Below are 26,745 nucleotides of genomic sequence, written 5' to 3'. Positions count from 1 at the left end.
GTGCTCATGTACATCGTTGAAGCCTGTCCGACTGTACGTGAGTGGAGAAGCGGGAACTGGAAAAAGTTTCCTCATTAAAGCAATTTCTTGTTATTTGCAGGAAAGGACTGAGTCATCGCTGTCTTGTGTTGTCACCGCTCCTACTGGACTGGCAGCACATAACATTAAAGGTATTACTTTGCATCGTCTACTGATGCTGCCGGTGGAGCATGACAACAAATTACAATACCACAAGTTATCTGGGGATGCTTGCTGTGAAGTTTCAAGAGTCTTGAGGAAAATGAAACTACTTATCATTGACGAAGTAAGCATGGTTTCCAATGTCATGCTTGCCTTTGTGCATTTGAGAATGCAAGAAGTACTTAAAACTGAATATGATGTGTTATTTGGTGGCAAACACATCATTGTTTTTTGGAGATCTTCTGCAGCTGACACCAGTAAAAGGTCAACCTGTGTTCAAAATACTCACGCATGAAGATACCAGGAAGTGCCTAGGGAGCATTGGCAACGTCAATATATGGTTAAACTTCAATTATGCTGAACTGCATGAAAATATGCGTCAGGCAAAGGATGAAGATTACAAGAATATTCTACAAGATATTAGAATTGGAAAAGTGACCGAACATGGGAAAGAAGCTTTAAATGCACGATTACTGTCAAATTTATATCCCAAACAAGAGATTGTGCCTGAGAATATTTTTCAGAAAATTACTGAGAAGAAATCCGGGATATGTTTGATGCCAACTCTTGCAGAATGTGCCATCTTCAACAACAAAATGTTGAATTTAGAAAAGCAAGAGATTGTGAAACTTGAAGCTATCGACAAAATAGAGCACATGGGATCAACAATTATTTTGTCAGACAATTTGAAATCAAAATTGGATTCATTAGAGAAGACTATATCTAAAACAGCGGGTTTTGAAAAGACTTTGAATGTGTGTTTAAATTGCCGAATCATTTTGAGAAGGAATTTACATGTAGAAAGAGGTCTGGTGAATGGATCAATGGGTAATGTTGTTGATTTTGAGAAATACAGAAATAGAGATGGAATAGAATTTTTAAGAATTAAATTTGATGGCATTGAGGAAGTACAGCTAATTGGTCGTTGTTCTGCTAGGTTTTTGCTTGTTAAAGACTTATATGTTCTCCGTAAACAGTTTCCTGTTTGCTTGGCATATGCGGTGACAATCCATAAATCGCAAGGTTTAAGTGTAGACAGTGCATTGGTGAATATTGGCAGTTCTGTGTTCAAGGAGGGTATGGCATATGTGGCATTGTCACGAGTTAGAACTTTATCGGGATTGTACTTGATTGACTGTGATGTCACAAACATTTGTGCGGATCTAGATTGTGTTAAGGAATACAATAGGTTAAGAAGAGAGTATGCGCCACATTTGCCTCAATATCCTTTGTTTGAGAAACGTGTGGTAGGCCGGAAACGTAGAAATATCAGTAATAGTAGGGAGGTTGTTGCAAAAAGACTAAAAGTCAATGAACCGAAAATTGTTAGCAGAAAGAAAGTGGATTCTGTTGAAGATGTTGTCGGTTTTCAATTTGAAAACAGTTCTGGTGTCAACTGCTATGCAAATGTAGTGGTTAATGTTCTCTTTTCACTAGAGAGTTTAAAAGAACAGATTCTGTTGAATTCAGAACAAATTTTATGCTGTTTGTTGAATTCTGTTTTCGAGAAATGTAGCACTGATCGAACAAAAGTAGAAAGTGTGTCTGAAGTTCGTTATCTGTTAGATGAATGTTCAGGTCAAACAGACTTCTCTGAAAATAATCAGCAAGATTGTCAGGAGTTTTTAATGTATATGCTTGATGTATTGCAAGATGAGGGTGTAGATGTAGATCACCTGTTTGGGCTTTCTTATCAATGGCAGCATGACTGCGAGAACTGTATGGTATCAAGTACTACTAGTGTAGACTCAGAAAGATTTATATATTTAACTTTGCCAGACAGTAAATCAGTGTCCTTTAATAAGCTAGTAAATGCAGCGGATCACAACATGGAGTGTACCCAATGTAAATGTGATATGATGTCAACATTATTTATACGTAGATATGGCCAGTATGTCATTTTAATGATCCAACGATGTAGGCCTGATGGTTCAAAATTGTCAACTTTAATAAAAAATGTTGTGGCTTCTCAGCTGTCAATATCAGGGAGGACTTTTGTAACTGTAGCAATTATCTATCACGATGGTCTATCAACAACATCAGGACATTATACAGCTTACTTAAAGTCTCGAAACGGCTGGTCATTCTGCAATGATTCCATTGTAACTTTCAAAAAAAAATTGCCGTTTGACCTTAAAAATTCTTATCTGGTGTTTTTAAAACCAAAATTTTAAGTAGAGGGAATGTAAGTCTGCAATGCTGTCTAGATTAAAAATCCAACTATATAAACCTGATGCAAGTAAGTCTGCTTCATAGTAAGCAGTATCAGTGTCATAGGAAAAGGAGAACATGAGTGACAAAGAAGAGTAAGATATTAGTAGTCCAGGATTGTGAAAATAATCTCAAATGTTTTCTTTTTGAAAGTTGCGAAAATAGAAAATGTCGGGATTTGATTGGAAGAATTACAAGACTTGCAAATCGCGGCAACATGATTTGGCCTAGTGGAAACATGTGATAGAATGAGAGAAGTCTTTTTTTCTATGTAACATATTTTTCGTATCGATGGAGGTTTTCTTTCAGAAAGTGGCGGGCTGAAAATATTTATAGCACAACAGAGTGGATGCTGTTTATAGGACATCCTTCGACGTCATTGAAAGTAAGTTAATTTTAAGGAGTTTTGAAATCAGTTTTCTTAGTTTGTATGGGTTTTTTAAACACAGTCATTTTGATTGTGTTTTTTTTTCCCCGCTGTTACATGATGAATACCTTCAAGTCACTGATTTAAGTGAAATTTGATACATTCTGAGAACAGCAAAAATAAACCATTTAACATGTATAATTAATGTTATGCTTTTAGAAATTATGATATATATTTAGAAATGTGAGGTAGATATGGAGAAGCTGAGTCTTCTGTAAGTGTCAATTTTAATGCTTACAGTGCTGTACTTCTAGGTACTGTTTTAAAAAAAAAAAAGAAATAGGCCTCACCTCAAAGAAAGCTCTTGAAAGCACACATCTTATTTGCATCCTAAAACAATCATTTAAAATGTTTGACACAATTTTATGATGGCTTTACATCTTTTTTGCGCTGTTATTGCATCACTATTGTGAGACATAAGCAATGCAAAAGAAGCATCATGTTTCAAAATAGGCCTCATTTCATCAGCATGAAGATACTGTTTTTTTAAAATAAATATCTTTAGGATTGTGTAGGGGTCGTAGAGAAGTAGAGGTTTCTGTAAGTGTCAAAGTTGTTTAAAAACTGTTTCTTCTTGAACCTTTTCCCTTCTTTTTTCTAATTTTTAAATACATGTTTTAATATTTTTGGAAATGTTTGTTCTCTCTTTTACAGATTGAATGTATGAAAAATTTGCTTGAAAAGTTAACATGAATTATAAGGTAAATGATTTCTACTTTTTTAACCTGCATTCCACTGCTGATGATGTCACTGACTATGTTATGATTGATGTAATAAGTGGGCATGTTTTACTGCAATGGTAGGTCTTCACATCTATTATCTCGTCTGTATTCTTCAACAAGCATAAATTTGATATGCAACCCAGAGTACGGTTCACCTTAAACAAACTTTTAGAGAGGACACACCTTATCGTCACCCTCAATCATTCATTTAATCTATCACATTTAACATCTATTAGTTCTACTGCTTCATTTCTTTAATCTTTACTTTCCTGTGTTTGCTACTTCTCTCCTTCCTTTCTCTATTACTTAATTTTTCTACTCCTTCCAGTATTTTTCTCAGTCCCTCTCTTTTCATACTTCTTCATTATTATTCACTAATTCTGTCTCTATTAATGTTACTGTTTCTGAATGATCTCCAAAAATTTTTAAAACAAGAACAGTAAGTATAAGGATAGGAAAAGACATTTATGTTACAAGAAAGACAACTATAGGAAGTAAACAGAAAAAACTGTTACTCGCAATCCACTGCTGATGATCTCACTGACCATGTCAAAAATTATGTAATATATGACATGATCAGAAGTGAATTGCGGGTAACAGTATCTTTTCTTTACTCCCTATAGCTGTCTTTTTTGTAACATAACTGTCTGTTTCCTTTCCTTATACTTACTATTCCTTTTTTTTAAAAAAAAATTTTTGGTACGCTCAAAGTTCGCGTACCGGAGTGCGAACTGGGAGCGAACTAATAGAAATAGAGCTTGGCAGAGTTCAAAGAATTCTACCAATTTTTTTTAATAATGGGGAGGTAGTTCTGAAAAGAACTGTTTTTTTTTGTTTTTGTTGTTTTAAATTTTTTTTATTAGTTTTCTGAACATTTTTTATATTTTTTTGTTTTTTTCTGAACATTTTGTATTTTTTTTTATTTTTTGGGGGGAGGGGGGAAACAAAAATGATTCATCGAAGACGGCTCAACAGGAGCAACAAAAAAAAGAAGAATTTACTTTTTGGGGCGTTTTGGGCACACATGATTGTTGATGGCTCTCATTATAAGGGTAATGCTACTTTCGCGGTAGCAAAGTGTCTGGTTGCACCACACACAGACTTGCTTCACTTCTCCCATGTTGATCTGGATGTTCGGGATCACCTCCCTCGCCTCCGGTCCCGATACCTCCTGAACAACAGATCTTCTTGCCATTTCTGGGGGATTTTGTTGTTGGTCGCGAAGCTGGGCATTACTGTAATTGTTAGGGTGCCACCGACTCATGTGCCTGTGCATTGTATGATTCCCATAGCTGTACTTTTTGTCTGTGCCCCTTGAAAGACGATAGCCGCAAATACGACAAAAGACGTATCTGGCATTAACTTTTTTTTGGTCAGCAGGAAATTTAAAAAATTGCCAGATATAATTTTCTTTCCTGTTATATCTCCTGGGCTCCTCTGGCAAAAACTCTTGATTTTCTTCCTCTTCCTCCTCTTCTTGATTTTCCTCCTCTTCTATAATTAGTGAAGCAGGTGGTCCTTTCTTCCCATGAGGAGGTGGAGGAGGTGGTGGGGGCACACTGGCTGAAGCAACCATTGAAGCCATTGCTGAAGAATCAAAAAGGGTCTTTCTCTCACCAAGATGAAAGTCAGAGTGAGGAAAGAAGGAGGGGTTTTCATCATTTGGGAGAAGGAAAAATTCTAAACCAATGAAAAGTGTTAATTTTATATCACATGACCAAGTATTACATCATTAGGAAACCAAAAGTGAAATGAACCAATAAAAAGTGTTATTTTCGAGTCACATGACCTGCTGTGTTTACGTTTCGCGCTTTGCTCCGCTTTCCGGTCCACTTCCGGGTCCGCTAACTTGGCGCGTCCAATGACGTATTACGCGATAACGCAAAACGTCATGCAAACGTAACAGTTACGCTAAAGGAACGTTTACTGGTTCGCGTACTAAGCCGCGGCTTTAAATTGAGCAAACGGGAAGCTGACCGGTTCGCGGACTGGGAGCGAAACAAAAAAAATGTTTTAAAAAAATTGTCTAAAGAACATGAAAAATATATTTCAAGATTTAAAGAAGAATATATTTTACAGCTACAGATATTAGCTTTTAAAAAACCATTGAAATTCAATGAAAAAACCATAGGTTATAGTCCATATATAGTTAGGAATTTGCATTTACAAAACCTTGAAAATTCACTGAAAAAACCATTGGTTATAGACCATATATAGTTAGGGATTAGCATTTACAAAACCTTAATTTACTCGCACAAAACCATAGAAATTCCATATATAGTTAGAAGCGCTAACTATATATCGCGCACACGCAATCCACTGCTGATGATGTCACATATTACATCATTCATGACATGGTCAGTGACATCACTGATGACATCACTGATCACATCTCAAATGACATCACTGATGACATCACTGATGACATCTCAAATGACATCACTGATGACATCTCATTTGACATTACTGATCACATCACTGATGATATCATTCATGTGATAATACGATGAACCTCTTCAGACTCTAATATAACCTTAGATACAATCAGTGTAAACAGACACTCACAGACTGTCACTCATCCATGGAGTTACTCACACACCTAGTCAGTCATGCAAAGAATCAATCACACCTCCATTTCCTCAACTATACAGTTATACAAACTTTACTTATTCAAACATATACTAACACATATTTACTCTCTTATACAATCCCTGATACAAGTTCACAATGATCCATACAGCCACTCACACATTCACTGGCTCTTATGCACAGTTATTTATATATGTCAACTCTCACATGTACTGTGTTTTACATATGTACTTACTTTGACATGTAGCACTGAGATATCCATTCACTCACCAATACACTCATGCACACAGTCAACCGCCCATACAGCTGTTTCCACATGCACTTTTGAAACCATACATCTAGTGAATCAACTGCTCACACATCTATGCACAGAGTCATACACCTCCCAGCCACCCACACACACACTCAGTCTCCCATACAAATACTTGGGCAACCAACCAATAACCCATATAGTTACTCATATAGCTACTTATCAACACATGCAACAGTTTACAGAACAACAGACATAATGATGCACAAATTAAGACAGTTTAGTCACTAACCCATGCACTCAGTGAGACACATTTAATCACTCACTCATACAGTCAGTCATGCACCTACTAAATCCTTCATCCAGACACTTATACATCCACTCATTCTTCAATATGTAAGACATATTTTAACTTTACAGAAACATACAGTCACTGGATGTTGTGATCAGTGATGTCATCAGTGATGTCACTGACCATGTCATGAATGATGTAATATGTGACATCATCAGCAGTGGATTGCGTGTGCGCGATATATAGTTAGCGCTTCTAACTATATATGGAATTTCTATGGTTTTGTGCGAGTAAATTAAGGTTTTGTAAATGCTAATCCCTAACTATATATGGTCTATAACCAATGGTTTTTTCAGTGAATATATATATATATATATATATATATATATATATATATATATATATATATATATATATATATATATATATATATATATATATATATATATGTATATATATATATATATATATATATATATATATATATATATATATATATATATATTACCTACTGGCGGTCGCCAGTAGGTAGTTATAGTTAGGATTATTTTGTATAGGGAATTCGCAACATTCTATTGGGAATAACTTTGGCGCCGGTTGAGGAATCCGCCTGAAATTTTCCTCAAATTTGCCTCGTGGTGCTCCGCTCCTTCCCCTGAAAGTTTAGTGGGAATTCGTCAAGCGGGGGCCGAGATAAAAGGGGGGTCCCAAAACGTGTTTTGCCCATGTTAATTTCCATAGGGCGGTCAAACTCACTTTTAGACCGAACGGCTGAATGGATTTCCACCAAACTCAGCAAAATTGTAGGGACTGGTAGCCCGATGTGCCTTTGCTATGTCTCAAGATATGTGCTCCAGTGGATTTTGAGTAATTTAGGTTAAAAAAATATATATATTTATAAGCGCGCCCCGGTACGCGCACCGGGGCGCGCACCCGCGCGCTACGCGAGTTCGTGTGCGGAAAGCTGATTGGCGCTCGGGTGTCTGTCAACATTCCAAACAGTCCGGAGCGGCCGCCATCTTGTGTCTCTGTAGGATCGAGACACAAGAGCTGGCAAAAACAAAGGGGAAATGACCAAAAGGGGGCAGGGTAGACCCCCCTGACCCCTAGGTTTGATGTGGGGGCCATAAAAGGGCCCCGTGGGGCAGAAAAATAATATATTATTTTTTTTCGATTTGCACGGGGGAGCGCCCGGTACACGCACCGGGGTGCATACCGGGTAGCGTACCATAAGGAATAAAGAATGACAGTTTTTTTTTAAAATGAAGCATTTTTTTATAAATTGGAGGTAGTTCTAAAGAACTGTTTTTTTATTCTTTTTGTTTTATATATTTTTTTGTTTTTATGAACATTTTTTACTTTTTTTGGCTTTTATGAACAGTTTTATATTTTTTTTGTAATTTTTATGGGGAGAATCAAAAAACAGGGAATTGTAAACGGCTCAACTAGAGCAAAAAAAATCAGGAAAAAAATTAAGGTTTTTTTCTGCAGATATGGTTATCTCCTGCACGGTTGATTAGGTTTATACTTTTTTCGCCATATGTAATTGTAGTCCCACAATAGATATAAACAATTTTAAAACATCCAAACTTGGTTTGAATGTTTGGGACCATCTCCCTTGCCTCTGGACCCGATGGAGTGGGTTCTTTGCTTGTTGAAGTTCTGGAAGAAGATTGGGGAAGGTTTCTGGACAGTTCTCTTACCTCTGCCGCAGAATAGTTGTTAGGATGCTTGCGTTGCATGTGGCGAATCATGGTGTGATTACCAAAATATTATTTTTTGTAGGGTTCCCCCTGGAAAGTTCACAGCCACAGATCAGACAAGTCGCTTTTGCTGCATTGACTTTCTTCTGGCCTCTTGGGAATTTAAAAAACTCTCACACAATGTGCTCTCTCGGTTTGTAAGGGGGGTTGTCTTCAGGAAGGAACGTCCTCTCCTCCTCCTCCTCCTCCTCTTCTTCACCACCAATGTGGTGTTGTGGTGGTCCTTGTGGTGGTGGTGGCGGTGGTGGTGGTGGTGCAGATGCTCCTGCTGCTGCTACTGTAGCCATTTCTCAATGAATGAAAACAGGTCTTCCTCACTCAAAGAACAAAGTGAGAATGAGGAAAAAAGGTGGGGGCTTTCATCATTAGGAAAAAAAAACTGTCCTGAACCAATGAAAAGTGTTATTTTCAGGTCACATGACCAGGGCTTTCATCATTTGGAAACCAAAACTGTCCTGAACCAATAAAAAGTGTTATTTGTAGGTCACATGACCCGACACGCTTACGCTACGCGTCCCGGGGCGCGCTCTGGGGCGCGGCGCATAAGCGCGTTGGATGGTTACGTAGCGCGATCGTATGCGCTCGAGTGCTTCCGGGTGCGCTTACGCCGTGCGATTCACGCGGACGCGGCTACGCGATATGTCACGATGATGTTTCCGTTCGCGGCAAAAGCGCTAACGGGACACTCACTGGTACGCGCCCGGGGGTACGCAGCAAGACTGCGCTTACCGGTGCGCTCACCGGGACGCGCACCGGGAGCGCTCTAGGGCAAAAAAAAAAAAAAAAACATGAACAATATACATAGAAAAATAGTATTACATAAATATACAATATAGGATTCATTATAAAAAATATTACATTTCATACCTATAGAAATTTGCTATTAAAAAACCTTTGAAATTCACTGAAAAAACATAGGTTTGAGGCCCTAAGTATAGTTAGGAATTAGCATTTAAAAAACCAATGAAATTCACTGAAAAAACCATAGGTTTCACACCAGTTATAGTTAGCTGGAAATTTTACTGACATAAAACCATTGAAATTCCCACAATATAGTTAGTTGGACTCACTATAACTTGCGCGCCTGCAATGCACTGCTGATGACGTCACATATTACATCACTCATGACATGGTCAGTGACATCACTCATGATATCACTGATGACACCATCCAGTGAATGTGTGTCTTTCTGAGAAATACATATGTTTTATTCATGTATATGTAAAGGTAATGTACATCATGAGTGATGTAATATGTGACGTCATCAGCAGTGCATTGCAGGCGCGCAAGTTATAGTGAGTCCAACTAACTATAACATTGGAATTTCGATGGTTTTATGTCAGTAAAATTTCCAGCTAACTATAACTGGTGTGAAACCTATGGTTTTTTCAGTGAATTTAATAGGTTTTTTTAAATGCTAATTCCTAACTATAACTGGAGTGAAACCTATGTTTTTTTCAGTGAATTTCATAGGTTTATTAAATGCTAATTCCTAACTATATATAAGGCCTCAAACCTATGAAATGTAATATTTTTTATAATGAATCCTATATTGTATATTTATATAATATTTATTTATTCATTTATTTATTTATTTTTAATTTTTTCGCCCTGGTGCGCTCCTGGTGCCCGCCCCGGTGTGCGCACTGGAAAGCGCAGTTTTCTGGAGCGCCCCAGGTCGCGCACCGGTGAGCGTCCCGTTAGCGCTATTGCCGCGAATGAAAACATCGTGACGTATTGCGTAGCCGCGTCCGCGTGATACACACGGCGTAAGCGCAACCGTAAGTAAACGAGCGAATAAGCACCTCTAAAAGATAGCAACCCACTCCATCGGGACCAGAGACAAGGGAGACCATCCCTTGCATACAACCACAGTTTGGTGAATTCAGGATCACATGTATTTTTTGTGGTAAGAACATCTCCTATGGTGAGCAGAGCATAAAGCTCAACCTCCTTGCTGGTGACAACCACAATTGCCCCAAAAAACCCTAATTTTTTCCTGATTTTTTTTGCTCCAGTTGAGCCAATTTTCAATTCCCTGTTTTTTGTTTCTCCCCATAAAAATAACAAAAAATATAAAATAGTTCATAAAAGCCAAAAAAAGCACAAAATGTTCAAAAAACATTTTTAAAATACAAAACAACAAAGAGAAGAAAAAAAACAGTTCTTTTTAGAACTATCCCCAAATTATAAAAAAAGGCTACATTTTTTAAAAACTCTATCATTCTTTTTTCCCCATTGAACGCTCCCCGGTACGCTTCATGGTGCGCGTACCAGGCGCTCCCCCCGCGCAAATTAAAAAAAAAATTTGTTTTGCCCCACGGGGCCCTTTTATAGCCCCCACATCAAACCTAGGGCGTCAGGGGGTCTACTCTGCCCCCTTATGGTCATTTCCCCCTTTGTTGCCACCTCTTGTGTTTCGATCCTACCGAGACACAAGATGGCGGCCGCTCTGGACTGTTTGGAATGTTGACAGACAACCAAGAGCCAATCAGCTTTCCACGCGCGAACTCACGTAGCGCTCTGGTTAGCTCCCCGGTGCGCGTTCCGGGGAGCGCTTATAGATATATATATTTTTTAACCTAAATTACTCAAAATCCACTGGAGCACATATCTTGAGACATAGCAAAGGCACATCGGGCTACCAGTCCCTACAATTTTGCCAAGTTTTTGTGGAAGTCCATTCAGCCGTTCGGGCTAAAAGTGAGGTCGACCGCCCTATGGAAATTAACATGGGGAAAACACGTTTTGGGACCCCCTTTTATCTTGGCCCCCGCTTGACAAATCTCCCCCAAACTTTCAGGGAAGGACCGGAGCGCCGCGAGGCAAATTTGAGGAAATTTTCAGGCAGATTCCTCAACCGGCGCCAAAGTTATTCACAATAGAATGTTGAGATTTTGTATTGAAAATAATCCTAACTATAACTACCTACTGGCGACCGCCAGTAGGTAATATTCATATATATATATATATACATTCATATGTATATAACAGCAACCACCAGTTATTCATAACAAATATGCCCTCCAGGGCAAAAACACAATAATGAAGGGGGTCCATGGCAGACCTCCAGCCCTGTGACCACAGGGCTGGAGGTCTGGACGTCCCTAGCGCTAAAATTTACATTGGAGGGCAGCCGCACAGCCCCCCTCCTGGACCGCGACAACCCAGGGACGGCTCTTAAAATATCCAGGGGTGCCCTCCCTGGGACAATGCAGTTTGCTGTGGCTTAGTGGGAGCACTGCTCCTGCCAAGCCACAGCAAATGCTCAACTTTAACCAAGCAAGAACAAAAAAAATGTTCTTGCTTGCTGAAAGTGGTGCAAGTATCTGTTTCCCTGTCCGCTGTCAAGAGAGCAGGGACACAGACAAATTACTTTGAGATCTAGGGCGCTGTATGTTTAACAGCTCCCTGGGTCTCAAAGAAATGCCAGCACCCCAGGAGGCGGGAAGCCATCCCCAACAGTGAGGCCAGGCTCCTGGGGCCAATATCAGCAAGGGGAAAGGGGCCATCTGTGCCCCTCCCCTTTTCTTAAAATGCATGAAAGCCTGGCCCCAGGGGATTGGGTCCCCGGGGCAAAACAGCCTGGGTAGGGGGGCTCCTCCCCTTTTATAAAAATATGTAAATAAATGCAAACAGCCAGGGGATCGGGTCCCTGGCCCTAAATTGGCCCAAAGAGGGGGCTGTGCCGGCCCCTCCCCTTTTTTTAAAGTACATAAAGGCCTGGCTCCAGGAAATGAGGTACCTGGGGCCAAAATCAATCCAGGGAGGTGGGGCTACACCTTAAAAATATTTAAATTAAAGGCTGGGCCCTGGGGGATGTGGTCCTCGGGGCCTAAGTCGGCCTGGGAGAGGAGTGGCGCATGGCCTCCCTCCCCTTTTTCTTTACAAACAAAAATAAAGGCTAGGCCCCAGTAGATGGGGTCCCGAGGGTGAAAATTGTCCCAGGGAGGGGTACCGTGTGGCCCCATTCACAAAAGCCTGTCCTCCAGGGGATAGGATCCTCAGGGCACCAATTGGCCCTTGTAAGTAGGGCCCCATAGCCCCCTCTCCTACAGACCGGCAAGTTGCTGAGTCCCCACCCCCTTTCTCCACCACTCTACAAACACACCACCTGGTTAACTGCTTGTTGGGGATGAAGTCCCCTTGGATGCTGAGGGTCTTTGGGGGCCAACAAGCCCCCCTGTTACCTCCAGTAAGTCCCACACAGTGGGATTGCTGAGAGGTCTTGGTAGGAAAAAAAACCTTTATCCACCACTCTGCAAACACTCTTCCTGGTGCAATGCTGGTTGGGGGTTGAAGTCCCCTTGCCTCCTTAGGGCCTCAGGAATAAAGTCCACTTCTTCCCCTAAACCAGTAGTGCACCGGGAGGCCAGTTTGCAGAGTGGTGGAGAAAGGGTGCATGGCCTTCAAGAAACTCTTAGCAATCCAGCTGTGTGGGACTTACTGGAGGTAAATGGAGGGCTAGTTGGCCCCCAAGGACCCGCAGGAGTAAAGTGGACTACCTCCCCCAACCAGAAGTGCGCCCGTATGTGTGTAAGCAGAGTGGTGGAAAATAGAGGTATGGGCCTCTGAAGACCTCTCAGCAGAAAGTCATGAATTCCAGGATGTTGTCCATTCCTTCCAACAAAAAAATGCATGCCATTCAGTTTAGTAGGTTGAACGAACACACATGCTCCTCTTATCCAGAAGCCATTAGGAGCATCTTAGGGCAACCTGTGTTAACCTTGAGGAAACTGTGGTCAATGGTGTTGCAGCCCGAGAGGTCCAAGCAGAGGATTTCACACCAAACGCATACCCCTGGCACATACCTGGTCTTGGGCCTTTAGTGGACCCATTAACAGATTGTAATCCAGGACAGCATTTGTGGTATTGGACAATGAGACACCAATGGCCCATTAAACAGGGCACCGGAGGCAGTGAAACACAGGTTGTACGCAGGTCAAGTAGGCATAGCTGAAGGTCAGCTAGTAATCGATGGCAAAATATCCCACTGGCATAAAACCAAAGAACTGCCACATACAATCATGGCACAGTTTCAACTGGACCGGGTTTGACGGCACCACAGATCGAGCATCCATTGCGAAACTATAATAGGAGAACCAGCACGCCACAAACCAACAGCAGCACCAGGAGAAACCCTCCAAAGGCGTTAGAAAAAATAGAATGAATAAAAGCCGGAAATACTCCAAAAATAGTCTGAAAGGAAAAACTAGGCCGAGTACCACAAGTTTAAAAAAATGAGCATGGCCCTATGTATCAGACACATTAAATATTTGGTGTATTAATTCTCCAAAATGGAGTGGGAGATTCGTGTTTAGGAGCGAGTTTATCTCGCTTGCGGTTCTTGCCAACTGCAATTCAGAGGTCTAGCGTGACGATGTGAGAGTGACTTCTTGTTGAAACAATAGCTCTTTGAGTCTGCTTAGTTTATTGAAATCTGTTTTTAAAGTCGCAATTGAAGGCCAAAGAGAACTATCCACAATAGAAAAATGACATTGCTGCAACACGTAACTTTTTGAGCAACTGTTCCTATATACGGAATGCCAGCTCTTAAGCCACAGCAATCGTGGTTATTCAAAATGAGATTTTTACCATTAGAAAGCATAGTTAATACTGGAATATTAGCCGGCACAGGGGTACCTTTAAAAAAAACACGCTAGATTAGGGGATGAAACATTACAGGATCTGTGTAGCTTAACCTGTTCACAGAGTTAGGAATGTCTGGAATCACAGGGGCATATTACCAAGCAATAGCGATAATTATCGCTATTGCTTGGTTAGAGACAAAAATTTACCGTAGCGCTGCGGCGATTTTTACCGCAAATAAACCTTGGTATTACCAAGGTTTAGCGCAAATGCGGTAAAAATCGCCGCAAAGCATGAATATCGCTGAAAAGTCCGCGATATTCATGCATTAGCGAGCTAATGCTCTTAGCCATGTTATCAACCTCCCATTGGATAACATGGCTAAGAACTGCTCAGGGCAGGTGTTAGCTTTTGGAGATATTCCCGCTTAGCGCGAATATCTCCAAAAGTTGGTAATAGGAGATAGCGATGTTAGCGACGGTTTTCAGTCTCTAACATCTTGGCACGCCCACTTTGCATCTCATTAGTGATAAATATCACTGATATGCAAAGTGGGGCCAAAGATGGTCGCTATCTCCTACTAGCTGTCGCTAACTGGTGTTAGCGGCAGCTAGGTAATAGGGAGATAATTTTATCTCCGCTTTCTTGGCTTTTAAAGCCAAAAAAGCGGAGATAAACCCCCTTGATAATATGCCCCAACGTCCTCCCATGCAAGAAAACATCCTTTTCCGCACGTTGACATCTGTAAGCGAAAGGTAAAGACCACAATTTGTGAATAAAATTATTGCCAAGGGGCTCATATCTACCAATCGGGTAATGTTTCATGCATGTTGTGAACTGAAAAAGTGTGATAGGCAGTGAAACAACCCCATGAATTAACCACACAGCTGAATCCGTCTCGGCCACCGAAAACGGTAACTGTTCTAATTGTTCAATATGTAACAACGTGTATGCGGCATCTTTCATGGACTATAATTTCTGTTTATCAGTCAAATTAAACAGTAAAAATAGATCAGAGGCATTCAAATCATCCCATGGTACTTTTCATTTTTGATTGTTTGCAGTGTCTAAGCAAACTGCATCACAGAACATAACTGATTTTGACCATGACACCAAACAGACACTTCCAGATGAACAACATCAATGACAGAAGAAGCAATATTATCTAAAGTATATATACAGGAAGACAGTGTTTTATTCTGTTATGGACAACTGCAAGGACTTTTTCCAAATTAGCCTGGTCAATTTTACGGTGGTGCAATGTAGCTTCCATCTGAGAAAGTTTCCATATTTCATTATATGCTGAATAAATAAAACGTTTTGTTTGATTGGCTAAAAGAAAATCATTTAAATCAATGTCACTTGATAAATAAGAAAGGTGTTGTTTCACAGACAACAGTGTGGAATGTTCCAATCAATGCTAATAATTTACCCACGGAATATGTGGGAACTCTATGCGAATGAGGGATACATGGTTCAGGCCTACTCTGTGTAAAACCCTTCGTAGCATTCAGAAAACATAATTGACATGCATTTGAGGTTGTCTGCCACAATAACCATCCCAAGGAATCAATATCGGAAGAGTTTAGTTTGCCATTTAGAAATAAGACCTCTAAGTCTTCAATTGTATAGTTGATATGTTTCTGCCATGTATGCAGCTAATTATGGAATGGGGGTATATTCAGATTTTTGGTTGTTGTTAAAGGCAAACAAGTAGTCTGTTGTATGGTGTCATTTAAAAATAACATTTGAGATGGTATAAAGCAAGCACGATGTAAAGCTTCTGTGTCCTGCTCTTGCCAATCTTTAGTAATATTTAGTACCCCAAATGGATTTTAAATCAATTGGGTCAATGCAATGCTCACAACCCGTCACAGACAAATCCTTTCTGAATGACATGGAGTAAACTAGTTTAGTTTGGGTTAACATAAATTTAGATTGGGGCAGCATCTTTAAGTTATAAAAATAGGACTGTGATAATAGAATATAACCAGAAAAATATAAAAATGTAGGGGCATATTACCAAGCAATAGCGATAATTATCGCTATTGCTTGGTTAGGGGGAAAAAATATCGCCGAGGGGGTCAGGGTGCTTCCTACAAAATTTACATTGGAGGGCAGCCGCACAGCCCCCCTCCTGGACCGCGACAACCCGGGCCGGCTCTTAAAATATCCTGGGGTGCCCTCCCTGGGACAATGCAGTTTGCTGTGGCTTAGTGGGAGCACTGCTCCTGCCAAGCCACAGCAAATGCTCAACTTTAACCAAGCAAGAACCAAAAAAATGTTCTTGCTTGCTGAAAGTGGTGCAAGTATCTGTTTCCCTGTCCGCTGTCAAGAGAGCAGGGACACAGACAAATTACTTTGAGATCTAGGGCGCTGTATGTTTAACAGCTCCCTGGGTCTCAAAGAAATGCCAGCACCCCAGGAGGCGGGAAGCCATCCCCAACAGTGAGGCCAGGCTCCTGGGGCCAATATCAGCAAGGGGAAAGGGGCCATCTGTGCCCCTCCACTTTTCTTAAAATGCATTAAAGCCTGGCCCCAGGGGATGGGGTCCCCGGGGCAAAACAGCCTGGGTAGGGGGGCTCCTCCCCTTTTATAAAAATATGTAAATAAATGCAAGCAGCCAGGGGATCGGGTCCCTGGCCCTAAATTGGCCCAAAGAGGGGGCTGTGCCGCCCCCTCCCCTTTTTTTAAAGTACATAAAGGCCTGGCTCCAGGAAATGAGGTACCTGGGGCCAAAATCAATCCAGGGAGGTGGGGCTACACCTTAAAAATATTTAAATTAAAGGCTGGGCCCTGGGGGATGTGGTCCTCGGGGCCTAAGTCGGCCTGGGAGAGGAGTGGCGCATGGCCTCCCTCCCCTTTTTCTTTACAAAAAAAAATAAAGGCTAGGCCCCAGTAGATAGGGTCCCGAGGGTGAAAATTGTCCCAGGGAGGGGTACCGTGTGGCCCCATTCACAAAAGCCTGTCCTCCAGGGGATAGGATCCTCAGGGCACCAATTGGCCCTTGTAAGTAGGGCCCCATAGCCCCCTCTCCTACAGACCGGCAAGTTGCTGAGTCCCCACCCCCTTCTCCACCACTCTACAAACACACCACCTGGTTAACTGCTTGTTGGGGATGAAGTCCCCTTGGATGCTGAGGGTCTTTGGGGGCCAACAAGCCCCCCTGTTACCTCCAGTAAGTCCCACACAGTGGGATTGCTGAGAGGTCTTGGGAGGAATAAAACCTTTATCCACCACTCTGCAAACACTCTTCCTGGTGCAATGCTGGTTGGGGGTTGAAGTCCCCTTGCCTCCTTAGGGCCTCAGGAATAAAGTCGACTTCTTCCCCTAAACCAGCAGTGCACCGGGAGGCCAGTTTGCAGAGTGGTGGAGAAAGGGTGCATGGCCTTCAAGAAACTCTTAGCAATCCAGCTGTGTGGGACTTACTGGAGGTAAATGGAGGGCTAGTTGGCCCCCAAGGACCCGCAGGAGTAAAGTGGACTACCTCCCCCAACCAGAAGTGCGCCTGTATGTGTGTAAGCAGAGTGGTGAAAAATAGAGGTATGGGCCTCTGAAGATCTCTCAGCAGAAAGTCATGAATTCCAGGATGTTGTCCATTCCTTCCAACAAAAAAATGCATGCCATTCAGTTTAGTAGGTTGAACGAACACACATGCTCCTCTTATCCAGAAGTGAGTTTGGAAGGGTAGCTGCACTCTTGTTAGATGAGTGTAGTGAAACGTTAATCCGGTATGTGTGATGTGCTGGTATATAGCCTGCAAACTATGGAATATAGAGTGAATTTGGCCTGGTTGAGAACCAGGACACCAGTACGCACTACTCGATTTGTGTTTAGACGTTAGTACATTTGTTTATTTTTCATCAAAAAATCAACTTAGATCAGCAAAACATTCATATTCATGTTACATTTGCTAAAGCTTTAGCAAATGTAACATGAATATGAATGTTTTGCTGATCTAAGTTGATCCTCTTATCCAGAAGCCATTAGGAGCATCTTAGGGCAACCTGTGTTAACCTTGAGGAAACTGTGGTCAATGGTGTTGCAGCCCGAGAGGTCCAAGCAGAGGATTTCACACCAAATGCATACCCCTGGCACATACCTGGTCTTGGGCCTTTAGTGGACCCAATAACAGATTGTAATCCAGGACAGCATTTGTGGTATTGGACAATGAGACACCAATGGCCCATTAAACAGGGCACCGGAGGCAGTGAAACACAGGTTGTACGCAGGTCAAGTAGGCATAGCTGAAGGTCAGCTAGTAATCGATGGCAAAATATCCCACTGGCATAAAACCAAAGAACTGCCACATACAATCATGGCACAGTTGCAACTGGACCGGGTTTGACGGCACCACAGATCGAGCATCCATTACGAAACTATAATAGGAGAACCAGCACGCCACAAACCAACAGGAGCACCAGGAGAAACCCTCCAAAGGCGTTAGAAAAAATAGAATGAATAAAAGCCGGAAATACTCCAAAAATAGTCTGAAAGGAAAAAACTAGGCCGAGTACCACAAGTTTAAAAAAATGAGCATGGCCCTATGTATCAGAGACATTAAATATTTGGTGTATTAATTCTCCAAAATGGAGTGGGAGATTCGTGTTTAGGAGCGAGTTTATCTCGCTTGCGGTTCTTGCCAACTGCAATTCAGAGGTCTAGCGTGACGATGTGAGAGTGACTTCTTGTTGAAACAATAGCTCTTTGAGTCTGCTTAGTTTATTGAAATCTGTTTTTAAAGTCGGAATTGAAGGCCAAAGAGAACTATCCACAATAGAAAAATGACATTGCTGCAACACGTAACTCTTTGAGTAACTGTTCCTATATACGGAATGCCAGCTCTCAAGCCACAGCAATCGTGGTTATTCAAAATGAGATTTTTACCATTAGAAAGCATAGTTAATACTGGAATATTAGCCGGCACAGGGGTACCTTTAAAAAAAACACGCTAGATTAGGGGCTGAAACATTACAGGATCTGTGTAGCTTAACCTGTTCACAGAGTTAGGAATGTCTGGAATCACAGGGGCATATTACCAAGCAATAGCGATAATTATCGCTATTGCTTGGTTAGAGACAAAAATTTACCGCAGCGCAGCGGCGATTTTTACCGCAAATAAACCTTGGTATTACCAAGGTTTAACGCAAATTCGGTAAAAATCGCCGCAAAGCATGAATATCGCTGAAAAGTCAGCGATATTCATGCATTAGCGAGCTAATGCTCTTAGCCATGTTATCCACCTCCCATTGGATAACATGGCTAAGAACTGCTCAGGGCAGGTGTTAGCTTTTGGAGATATTCCCGCTTAGCGCGAATATCTCCAAAAGTTGGTAATAGGAGATAGCGATGTTAGCGACTGTTTTCAGTCTCTAACAACTTGGCACGCCCACTTTGCATCTCATTAGTGATAAATATCACTGATATGCAAAGTGGGGTCCAAGATGGTCGCTATCTCCTACTAGGTGTCGCTAACTGGTGTTAGCGGCAGCTAGGTAATAGGGAGATAATTTTATCTCCGCTTTCTTGGCTTTTCAAGCCAAAAAAGCGGAGATAAACCCCCTTGATAATATGCCCCAATGTCCTCCCATGCAAAGAAAACATCCTTTTCCGCACGTTGACATCTGTAAGCGAAAGGTAAAGACCACAATTTGTGAATACAATTATTGCCAAGGGGCTCATATCTACCAATCGGGTAATGTTTCATGCATGTTGTGAACTGAAAAAGTGTGATAGGCAGTGAAACAACCCCATGAATTAACCACACAGCTGAATCCGTCTCGGCCACCGAAAACGGTAACTGTTCTAATTGTTCAATATGTAACAACGTGTATGCGGCATCTTTCATGGACTATAATTTCTGTTTATCAGTCAAATTAAACAGTAAAAATAGATCAGAGGCATTCAAATCATCCCATGGTACTTTTCATTTTTGATTGTTTGCAGTGTCTAAGCAAACTGCATCACAGAACATAACTGATTTTGACCATGACACCAAACAGACACTTCCAGATGAACAACATCAATGACAGAAGAAGCAATATTATCTAAAGTATATATACAGGAAGACAGTGTTTTATTCTGTTATGGACAACTGCAAGGACTTTTTCCAAATTAGCCTGGTCAATTTTACGGTGGTGCAATGTAGCTTCCATCTGAGAAAGTTTCCATATTTCATTATATGCTGAATAAATAAAACGTTTTGTTTGATTGGCTAAAAGAAAATCATTTAAATCAATGTCACTTGATAAATAAGAAAGGTGTTGTTTCACAGACAACAGTGTGGAATGTTCCAATCATTGCTAATAATTTACCCACGGAATATGTGGGAACTCTATGCAAATGAGGGATACATGGTTCAGGCCTACTCTGTGTAAAACCCTTCGTAGCATTCAGAAAACATAATTGACATGCATTTGAGGTTGTCTGCCAAAATAACCATCCCAAGGAATCAATATCGGAAGAGTTTAGTTTGCCATTTAGAAATAAGACCTCTAAGTCTTCAATTGTATAGGTGATATGTTTCTGCCATGTATGCAGCTAATTATGGAATGGGGGTATATTCAGATTTTTGGTTGTTGTTAAAGGCAAACAAGTAGCCTGTTGTATGGTGCCATTTAAAAATAATATTTGAGATGGTATAAAACAAGCACGATGTAAAGCTTCTGTGTCCTGCTCTTGCCAATCTTTAGTAATATTTAGTACCCCAAATGGATTTTAAATCAATTTGGTCAATGCAATGCTCACAACCCGTCACAGACAAATCCTTTCTGAATGACATGGAGTAAACTAGTTTAGTTTGGGTTAACATAAATTTAGATTGGGGCAGCATCTTTAAGTTATAAATATAGGACTGTGATAATAGATTATAACCATAAAAATATAAAAATGTAGGGGCATATTACCAAGCAATAGCGATAATTATCGCTATTGCTTGGTTAGGGGGAAAAAAATATCGCCGAGCACCGAGGATTTTTACCGCTGAGATACCTTGATATTATCAAGGTTTATCTCAAAAGCGGTAAAAATCCTGCGAAATGCAGGAATATCGCTGAAAAATCAGCGATATTCATGCATTATCGTGACAATGCTCTTAGCCATGTTATCCACCTCCCATTGGATAACATGGCTAAGAACTGCTTTTAGCAGGCGTTAGCTTTTGGAGATATTCGCGCTTAGCGCGAATATTTCCAAAAAAGTTGTTAATAGGAGATTGAGAAGTTAGCGACTGTTTTCAGTCGCTAATATCTTGGCACGCCCACTTTGCATGTCATTAGCGATAATTATCGCTGACATGCAAAGTGGGCCCCTAAATGCCAGCTATCGCATACAAGCTGTCGCTAACTGGTGTTAGCGACAGCTTGGTAATAGGGCGAAAAAATTATCGCCGCATTAGCGGGAAAAAGTCCTGCTAATGCGGCGATAATGTTCCTTGGTAATATACCCCGTACTTTGTTGTCTCTTCCAACGTACCAGTAATGGTGTTGGGCAATGCTCACAAAAACTGTCTCTGTGTTTTTGTCTTGTGTAAAAAATGAGGGCCATAATGTTGATAACAAAATAAATCTGCTTAATTAGCAGAATTTAAATACAAATCTTCAGTGTCAAATGCAGCATAGTATTTTAAATCAGAGAAAAACGAATGGACAGCATGAATATCCGAGTCATCAGATTGGATGTCGGACAAGACCACATCTCCAAAGGAAATGAAGAAGACGTGTAGAATGTTCAAATCTTCTGTCAGGCCATGGATATCTAATGCAACTTTATCCCAGACAATGCCATCAACAACAGGGAATACTGATATATTGAAAGGTCTTGGTCTCTTTTCATAATGTGGGATGATGTGTGAGGAGCTAGAACCCCATCAACAAAGTTCACAGCGTTTAGGTAGATAATGGCCATTAAGGAGTAGAAAAAACACAGTTCCAAATTCGATCTACATTAAGTGGAATATCATCATAAACACTATCCAGATATATGTCCAGGGTTGGACCAAGTAAGTCATTTTGACCAGGAGATGAAGACACTGGTACGGGTTGGAATCTCTTGCACAGAAGATGATGAGGAAGATGTGCCAGAGGAGAAGCTATTACGATTCATATAATAACCACTGGACACCAGTTGAAACAATGGTGGATGTGCCACATCCAATGTTTTAGGTATGGCACTCTCAGGAATGACTTCAAGTGGAGGAGAATATCTGCAAGAGTAGATTTAGAAGAAAAAGCTAGCAATAAATCAATTGAAGTGTCCATCTTCCCTTGTAATTGCTGGGGAGTAACTGAAGAAACAGAAGTCATTGGGTTCAGGGAAAGTATTGATGTGGAACGCTTTGAGGCATACTATTCCGCATATGGTGTAACTTGGCATGTTCGATTAAAATGTAACAATTCTCCTTGCGACCAGGTAAATGAGGCAGGATCACTGTATGGGTGCCTTTCATGCCAAAGACTCTGACTGGTGCATAGTAGGATGGACCAAATTCATTTTTGCTCTCCACCTTTTCACAGACCAGATCTCTAACTTTAGGAAGTCAGCCAGAAACAGGAATCAACACACTCTGGATCTGCAGAAGAAGGCAACTGGGCTCGTCCTTGTGAATCACAAGCTTTTTGTAGATCCTATAACATAGCACAATGATTACCTACATCAAAGGTTGCAGCAGCCACCACAATGTTTAGACCATCAAGGTCTGACACAAACATTTTAATGCCAAAGAGTATTTTGTATGGGGTCCACCCACCCAGAGATCTTCTAGGGAGATTATTTAGTGCATGCTAGACTCCATACAAATGAGTCAGCCAACTCCTGTCAGTGCCTGAGAGTCTAGCTATCAAAGATTGCTTTAAGTCACAGTTCTTCTTCTCCACAACTGAATTGCCCTCGGGCCGGTATGGAGAGGAACTTTGCACCTGCACCCCCAGAGACTTCATTGCCTCCTGGTAAGCCTTAGGGCCAAACGCAGGACCTTGTTCAGAATGGAAGGTGCCAGAAGCAAATGTCCCGAAAAAGACATGCAAATCTTTAATGACAGTTCAAGCGTCGGCACCTTGTTGATGCCAAACCGAAAGGAATCTAGTGCACGAATCCACTGCAACTAAGATGTGTTTAAAAGCAGTGTCAGAAGTCAATGGACCACAGTGATCAAGATAAATACAGTCAAAAGGCTGACTAGAGATGTAAAGCTGAGTATGTAGTGGCTGTGCAACAGCAGCAGGCTTAATCTGTTGAGAAATGTCACAACAAGGAAAATATTTGTGTGTCTGTTGGTATAACCCACGCCACCAAAAATACTGCTATGGTAAATAAACTGTTGCATTCATACAAGCATGTGCAGAAGCAACACCTTCATGTGCGGCAATGATCAAATGAAGCCTGTGGTCCTCGTTGGGAATCAGCCGATACCCAACAGATGGAATAGTAGCAAATGGAATTTGATCTTTTGACTAGTGGTATGTATAAAGTGAATGGAAACCTTCAGGAAACTCAGTTCCCTCCTAGCAGTAATAGCTGCTAAGATATCATCAATTTTAGTCATGGACCTAGTGACTGCTGCTGCATAACAAGCGGCTACTGCAAATTTTGCTCCCACACATTGATGGCCGAAAAGTATGGATAACATGTGTAAATGGGAAATGTTCCTTACGAGCAGCCACCGGAACCCAAAGCATTTTATGCTTAATTACGTTGCCTTTTGAATCACGGAAATCATTTTGTTTCCAAAAGAATAAGTTGTTGTTGAAGGATTGTACACAGTAAAAGGAATTGTACACTATAAGTGTAGGAATTTCTAGATCATCAAATTCAAGAGCCAAAACAACGTAATTAGCTCTGCCAATTCAGCCGAGCAGTCACCAAGGGACTGTGTGTGCACCAAGGAGGATTTAAAGTCCCCATCGACAATTTTTCTGCCACAATCGCGCATGCTGCAGAATAAGTATATTTAGAACCAAAGGCTGGCTGCGGAGATCCATCAGTGTACATACTGATCAAGAGGAAACATTGAAAGAGGAGGTGGTTGAACATGTTTATATTGTAAGAACTCCTGTGTCTGCAAAGAAGGGCCAAAGATAAAATTGACATCAGCCAACGTGAAAGGACCAGCCAATTGTGTCCACCGTGGATGCAAAGCTTTAGAGTTCAGGACACTACCTGTCATAACTGCCTCTAATGCAGGTCCCGGGGAGACCATGAAAATGCGTATACTCTGAGCCAGAGTGCTTTCTTTCTGAATCGCCATCTGGACTGCAATCAAAATGTTTTCTGTAGGAGAGAAACACATCTCGGCCGCAGTGTACAAATGAGATTTATATGCAATGGGGACCGTGTCCCCCTTATTAAACATCAAGTAAGTGAAACCTAATGCTCCTTATACAATCCTTATGACCACATTTGTATAATTACCTCATGTTGGTTGCAAGCAGATCAGACTGCAATAATCGAAGAATCGCAGTATGTTTTGGAAGCCAACAGGAAGGAGAGAGAGAAGGTTGTATCAAAGAGTAAAGTGGTTGGATACTCTGGGCATAATCAGGAATGTATGTCCTCCTGAAATTCAGGAAACCCAGTAAAGTAACTTTTTAAGAGTAGAAGGAGGTTGAAATTGAGCACATTGCTCCAGAAAGTGGGGGGCCAAAGCCCTACTTTCATTGGTGAGTTTGTAACCAAGAAAATTAACTGCCAAACAGGCAATATGCAACATGGCAAAGTTTAATTTGTATCCCAAGTCAACAAAAGACAATATGATGTGATCTACATGAACAAGATGCAGTATCAATTCATCATCTGTCAAATAGATGTCATTGACGTAAGAGAACGCATCAGGTTCAATATCATGCAAAAGCGCCAGGACTATTCTTATACCCCAAAAGCAATTGAGTATACCTTGTGTCATAGCCAAGGGCGCTGAATACGGTCCAGTCACGGCTTTCAGAAGCCAAATTGTGACTGTAAAATTCATTGGAGATGGTGAACAGTCAAAATATCGAATTTTAAATATCAATATGGCAAAATATTGAGTTTAAAATATTCAGTGGTCATAATATCGACTGTTAAAAATATAGTTGTGTAGAATATCAAAATGCAGGTAAGAAATATCGTTTGTCATAATATTGAAGTTTGTAATAATAAAATAACTGTTATAACATAATTGTTGAAAATATCCCTTTTTTTTGGTGTTCTAACCCCTTGCATGCTCATGACTGCCCCCGGCCGTCAAGAGTCATGGTGGGCGTGTGCTCACGACTGCCGTGGGCCATCCAAATTCCACCCACTATTTAAATGTCCTGCACAGCGCAAAAATTCGCTGCGCATGCAAGGGGTTACGTGTTAGTATATGTGTTAAAAGTATGTCTTTTTTATGTAATGTATGTATGAATTTTTTTAAGTAATGAATTTTATATTCATTAATTTTTGCAGAATGTAATTCTGTAGCGGGTTGTGGATTTATAGGGGAATATGGTGGGAAGTAATTTAATTATAATATGTTTTTTAAGAATGATTTAAAATGAATTAATTATATGTTAATTAAATTTTGCATAATTTAATTCTGTAGCGGGTTGTGGGTTTTTAGGGGAATAGGGTGGGAAGTAATTTGTTACTAATTAACTAATTAATAATTTTTATTGTTAATTAAGCGAAAAAATGTATTATTAAGTCATTATAAACTGATTAATAACGATTAATAATTCATTGGTAATTATGTTGATTGTGCTTATATTAATTAGTCATTAATTAGATATTTATTAATGATAATCAATAATGAATTGCTAATTATGTTACTTGTGTCTTTTTTATTAATTAGTAATTAATTAGATAATAATTATTCATAATTAATTTGTAAATATGTTGATTCTGTACTTTTGTAGGAGTAGGTTGAGAGTTGATAGTGGAGTAGGGTAAAAGTAATTTAGTTCTAATGTAATTTTAAATGTTTTTAAAGTTATTTTATTGTGTTAATTGTGTGAATTAATTATGATGGTTATTAATTTTTATTGTTAATTGTTTTTAGCTAATTAATTCATTGTTAATATGTTAATTTATTAATATTTTACAATATTGTAGTTGACGTTGATAGGGGAAAATGGTGGAAGGTAAATTAATTTTGAAAAAAACATTGTTAATTAATGTTACTTAAATTGCAGGAATGGGTATACTAAATGATTCCCCTACGCTATCCAACACTTTCCTTACTGTTGCGCTCCCAGGAGTGGAAATAGTAATTTTTACCCTCCCTCTATCCAACACTTTCCCTACTGTTGCACTCACTGGAGTAGTAATAGTAATTTTTACCCACCTGCTCAACAACACTTTACTTACTGTTGCACTCCCTGTAGTGGGAATAGTAATTTTTACCCACCCGCTATCCAACACTTCCTCTACTATTCCACTTGCTGGAGTGGGAATAGTAATTTATATCCGCCAGTTATACAACACTTTCCCTACTGTACCACTTTTTATTTTTACAAAATTTATTGAGGAACATTAGCAGTTTGACATTTTAGAATTATCATAATACGGTAAATTTCTTTTTTTAATTTTAAAATATTTTTTTTAATCCACATCATGGGAATACGGAAATAGTACTGCGTATGAAACCATTATACTGTACCACTTGTTGGAGTGGAAATAGTAATTGTATACTTTACGCTATGTAACATATTTAGTATTGTTATATTTAACGTAGTGTAAAATATTATTTTTAAAAACTATATTTATTT

This window comes from Lissotriton vulgaris, chromosome 1_1 (assembly GCF_964263255.1).
Source record: "Lissotriton vulgaris chromosome 1_1, aLisVul1.2, whole genome shotgun sequence".
Lineage (NCBI taxonomy): Eukaryota > Metazoa > Chordata > Amphibia > Caudata > Salamandridae > Lissotriton > Lissotriton vulgaris.
Note: the sequence above shows the minus strand (reverse complement) of the source record.